The sequence below is a fragment of the Beta vulgaris genome, chromosome 9, assembly GCF_026745355.1.
Source record: "Beta vulgaris subsp. vulgaris cultivar EL10 chromosome 9, EL10.2, whole genome shotgun sequence".
Lineage (NCBI taxonomy): Eukaryota > Viridiplantae > Streptophyta > Magnoliopsida > Caryophyllales > Amaranthaceae > Beta > Beta vulgaris.
Window position 1 is genome coordinate 39844696 of NC_079210.1, and position 6119 is coordinate 39850814.

The following is a 6119-nucleotide window of genomic DNA, read 5'->3' on the forward strand; positions in this document are numbered from 1 at the left end:
GTCGAGTAGAGTCGAGCATCAACAATTCTTATCGAACACGAGTCGAGCTAGGAAATTTTGTGCTCAACGAGTTTCGAGCCGAGTCAAGCACGAGTCGGTCGATTTTCGAGTGGAATCGAGCAGACCCCAGCTTTGCGATCAACTCGCTTGATTAGCACCCCTACCTAACGCCACTGTCTCCCCTCCTTTGGGCCGCGGTCTTAGAGAAAAAAAACCAGTGTCTTATTGCGTGATTAATTAGTGAATTTAGTGGAGTTCGAGACACCCTGCTCCAGCTTCATCACATGCTTCAAGTCCCTCAGTAATACTCCTTAACCTATAGCTCGCTTTATGAATTGTGATAATTTTTCTTTGCGTCATCGTGCCTTTCTTGCAGCAGTTGATGAGGGCATCGAGCCCAAAAGTTTTTAAGGAGGTATGGAGTATTCTGGTTGACGAGAGGCCATGCATAAAGAAATCAATGCTCTGGGAGATAATAAGACTTCGTTCATAACTACTCTTCCTCATGGGAAGAAAATTTTGGGTTATAAATGGGTGTATGAAATTAAATATAACTTTGATGCAGTGTTGAGCGTCTCAAATATTGCTTTGTCATTTTTGGCAATCATTAGGTGGGGGGGGGAGGGGGATTGATTTTACTAAGACATTTGCTCCTGTGGCAACGATGATAATTGTTCATCGTTTTGTTGCTGTCGTTGCTGCTTGTAACTGGGACGTTCATCAAATGGAAGTTGATAATGCCTTTCTTCATGGAGATCTTGACGAAGAAGTACATATGAAACTTCCTTTTGGTTTCAGTTCTAGTAGAGGTGATTATGGGCCAGGCCGGGCAGACTTAGGCATAAAAGTTGCTCGTTTCGGGTCAAAGCCGCGGGTCGGGACATGGTTCGGGCCAAAAAATCCGCGCGAAAGCCCAGTATTTCGGACCATTTTAGGGTCGGGCCGAAATTTAGCCTATTTTCCAAATCTAAGTTGCTCGTGGCCCAGAATTTTCGCCCAAAAAATCGGGTTAGGCCAGACCGCGGGCCAAAAATTCGTGCCCAAAATCCCCCAATTTCAGGTTGAGCTCGCGAGTCAGGCTAATCTTGGTCACCTCTAAGTTCTAGTAGTTCTAGTCAGGTATGTAAGTTGCATAAGTCTCTTTATGGTCTTCGGCAAGCTCCGTGATGAGTCGTATTTTATATAGATTTTAGTTGCATTTAGGTTGCATTCTAGGAGCATTTAGGTGCATTGTAGTTCATAACTGCATACTAATACTTAATTTGCGAAATATTACTCCTCTCGTGCGTTCTTGGTATTCTTTGATCAATTTCAGGTATTGAGAACATAATTTTAGTATTATTGAACAAGCTCGAGTACTTATGAGCAATTGGAAGCAAGCTACATTGCTAAGGATCATTATGAACGTATTTGAGTGCCATTTGGAGCTAAATTGGAGTTGGAATTCATTGAAAGAATGATTCACTCTTTTATCCATAACTTTTGACTCGTCGGTGATAATTGGATGATTCTAGCAGACGGCGGCATTGGAAATCGGGCTTGAAGAGCTTTCCAACGGTAGGTTGCACGGCCTAAGGCGACCTATATTTGGAGAGATATGGGCTTCGCAAGTTGGCCTAGTTTGCTGGGATTGCAAATTTCCGGCCCTTTAATGGTTTATTTTGCCTTTCCTTATCTTGGAACTTGGTTTCCTACTAGTATTAGGAAATATCTCTATATTATATAAGTCAAGGGAGGAGGTATGATGTCTCTCTTTGAAATTACTAGAATACCCTTTAATAATTTAAAACAACGTTTTCTTTTTATAAATATTAAAAAATGAGAATCAATGCAACTTCCCATATGGAATAAGTCAAAAATGGAATAGGCAATCATCATTAATAACTTGACAAAATCATATCATGTAATTAATTAGAATCTTCAATAGATAAAAGTTAGTGATATATCCTAAAGAACTATAAGCCACTGAGAAGGAATTATTGAATCGTCGGCCAAAATTTTCAGCGACAATATTAAACAGTTTAAAATCAATCACCTTCTATTTAAAAAGATAATAACATCTACAAAAGAACCTCAATAATTTTATATTAAAAACGCACATTCGTATATATAGTTACATAAGGTTGTTGACGCACGCATCGGGTGCATATACGACTAGTAACTTTATGAAAGGATCTAATTAGGTTATTCTTCTCCTACTTTTCTCTAGTTTTATGCCCTGGTTTATGCTCTATTGTTTTTTTTTTGGAGATTTAAGATTGTGACTTTGATCAAGATTTCATATTCATCTCCTATTCAAGCATTGCGTATCAAGTTTTATTCTCTTCTCTTTGTCATAATTTTAATTATGTTTTCTATTATGTTTATTGCTCTTTTTGCCATGATTAGTGAGTAGTCTTTTTGTCTAGGATTAAGTTGAGTCATAGTATGGATTGATCATGTAAATTCTTATCCAATTTCCATGTTATTGAATTATATGTTTAGGGTTTGACAAGATTGTTCTTGTTGTCGATTTTGCATCTTGATTTGGCTCTAGTTTTATAGTATCAACGAGAGTTGGAGTCGAGATTAGGAATATTTATTTGATGTTAAATTTTTATTTTATTAATTACGCTCATCAATGAAAGTTGGGTCTTAATTTATATAATCTTGTCATTGATTTGAATTCTCCCATGAAAATATGTGAGAACTAAAATTGGGAATTATTTGGCATTGGTTCTTAATGCTTCTAATTATGTATGTACGCCATGAAAAAGGAGACATGCATATTAGTTAGGCCTTTTGGTATCACGAAAGTGAGCTCTAAGTATGGAGGAATGACCTTGTATTTAGTTTCAGTTTGAAGTTGTGCTTTATTAGTGAGTCATAAGGGAATGTCAATCTCGCCTAAACTGCAATTAATCTCACCTAAACTGTAATTGAATAACTGGGATGTGAGTTATATTTTGATCAATTCATATTAGTGGTGATGCTCAATCTTAGTGTTTTTTATATCATAGTTTGCCATATTTTGTTATTAGTTTACCTATTAGTTACATAGTTTTTTTTCTTGATTTTCATATTGTGTAGCTATTTCATAGTCTAAAATCAACTATTGTTTAGTCAAGCACCTCCCTGAGTTCGACCCATATGTGCTACGACACCGTTCACTTGTGGTATTAAAAAAAACCTAACACTCCTAGATGCTGGTTTAGTGAACTTACAACTTCCTTGCGACAATATGGTTTTCCTCACTCCTACTCTGATTACTCATTTTTCACTTATTGTCGTGTATCTATTCGTCTGAATGTTCTTATGTATGTTGATGATATCATAATCTCTGGCAATGACTCTGCTGCTTTATCATCTTTCAAAGCATATCTTGGTGATTGTTTTCGTATGAAAGATATTGATCCTCTAAAGTACTTCCTTGGTATTGAGGTTGCTCGCAGTCTTGATGGTTTTTTCTTGTCACAATGCACGTGTACTCTTGATATTATCTCTGAGATTGGCTTGTGTGTCTAAACCTACTGATACTCCCTTAGAGCAGAATCATAACTTGTATTCAGACAAATCTCAATACCGACGTCTTATGGGGCGTCTCATTTACCTGGCCTTTACACGGCCTGATTTGGCGTATATTGTTCATGTTCTTGCTCAATTTATGCATCAACGTCTCCAAAAGCATTGAGGCTGCTCTTCGGGTATTACACTATTTAAAGGGATGTACTGGTCAAGGGATTGTGTTGTCTTCTTCTTGTGACTTACACGTGATCGCTTGGTGTGATTCTGATTGGGCTAGTTGCCCTTTGACTCGTTGATCCATCACAGGTTGGATGGTATTTCTTGGGTCTTATCCCATATCTTGGAAGACTCGAAAACAACATATTGTTTTCTGTTCTTCAGCTGAAGATGAATGGCTGATGTGACAACTGAACTCAAATGGTTATGCACTCTCCTTTGTAGTCTTGGTGTTTCTCATTCTAGATTATGCTCTTTTTTATGTGATAGTAGGCTGCTCTCTATATTGCTCAAAATCCTTGTTTCCATGAGTGACGAAGCACATTGAAGTTGATCGTCATTATATTCGAGATGCCATTGAAGCATGTCTTGTTGCTACTTCACATGTTTCTACTACAAAACAACATGCTGATCTCTTCATTTAGTTGGCAAATTGGGCATTAGTCATCCCCATGCTGCAACTTGAGGAGGTGTTGAATTATATGTTATATTGGGCTGTAAATATTTGTTTGATTAGTGTAGGCCTTAGTCATTATATGTTGTATATTGAAGTCTTGTATATTGACAAATGTCTTGATTGTAAACTCTAGGGATGTATATCATTATTGCCAAGAGCATAACAATACAACGATTAACAAAATACAAACCTAGCACTGCAACCTTCATAGCAAAATTAAAGCAATATTTTTAAAAATAAACAAAAGTAGAAAATAGAAGGAAGTGGAGAGTAATTGAAGTTGTATGACATTTTAAGCAACATCATTCATTCATTTGTTCGCTAGAATCAAGAACAATGAACCATATATATGAACCAATCATCTAAAAAATGTTTAGCACGGTTTACCAAACACCTAGCCATGAGGGTTACACTTACACACACTAGATCATTTCAGATGTTATGATGATTTAAAATATGAAAATAGGTTCATTTATCCTCATATGCAAAACCAAGCATTTGCAATGACCTTTTGTTCATGAAAATATTTCCTTGAGATTTTCAAAACGCGACTTTCATATAGTTTCCATACAACATAGGTTGACACTCTCAACTCTCAAGATTAAAAAACTAAATCAAGTACCAAAGAAACCTTCATTAAATCCTCTTAAACCATTTCCCATACTAACAAAAATAATCCCACCACTTTCAAAGCCCACAATTTCCTTCCCTTCTCTCTCTCAAAGAAAAAAACAAAATAAAAGAAAGGGAAAGAGTTAAATCAATAATGTGTCAAAGCTCAATTTAAAAGAAAACTTGTAGTAATTACATTTTGTATTGCTACTAGCTGTAGGGGAGTTTCATTTAATGTCTTATAAGAAAATATAGTCCATGAGCTAAAACGCTATTTAGTTGTTTGTTAACATCAACCGTCACTTTGATTGACAGTTTTGTTACTGATACACTACTAATTCAAGTGGCGATTTACCTTAATAAACAACTAAATAAAAAGAATATTTTCTTGTGTCTCATAGATGGTTTTTTAAAAAATAAATGGTTTTTATTTTACTATAGAGTGCAAAATATTTTCTTGTATTTCATAGACGGTTTTTAAAAACAAAATATTTTTTATAGAGTGCAAAGTATTATTTGGAGAAAAAATTTGATCATAATTGTTTGGTCCTTCTGCAAAGGAATTAAGCAAAACTCGATTAGTAGAAACTAAATGATCAAAAGGACCTTTCCTAAGAGGCTAGGGCGTGTTCGACAACAATAGTTGTGGTGATAGCTTTTAGCTGTGAGAGTAGTTGTTAGCTGTTAATGATCGGTGTGTAGCTGTTAGCTAGTTAGCTGTCCAAGTAGCGATATGCAATATTAATGTTCTGTAAAAAAAAGCTTTCAATGTAACTGTTTATAAATAACTAGCTAAAAACTCAAACAAAACTTTAATATATAATTTATACACACTAAACACTACTCCAAAAGTTACAAATTGTAGCTTTTGACAAACAATATTTAAAAACTAATTATACTACTAAAAGTTACTTACCTCACTACCTTACCAAATACTATTATTTTTTAATTAGTATTTTGATCTGAGTCAAGACATTAAAAATTACTTAAAAAGTTGTGTCAAACATGCCCTAAAGGCAAGGCTATGTTCAGTCACCATTATCTTATTTCAGAATCTATAGGTCAGATCAGAATCAGATCAGATCAGATCAGAAAAATAAGTTCAGATCAGATCAGATCAGAAAAAATAAGTTCAGATCAGATCAGATCAGATCAGACCAGATCAGATCAGATCAGATTAGTTCAGATCATATCATGCTTATATTTAAAAACTTATTATTATTAAATATCTTTCACTACATATTAATAAAAATTATAATAATTGAATATTAATAAAGTACTCATTGAGACGAATCAAACAAGACCCCACATGACTATATTTTTTCTTATA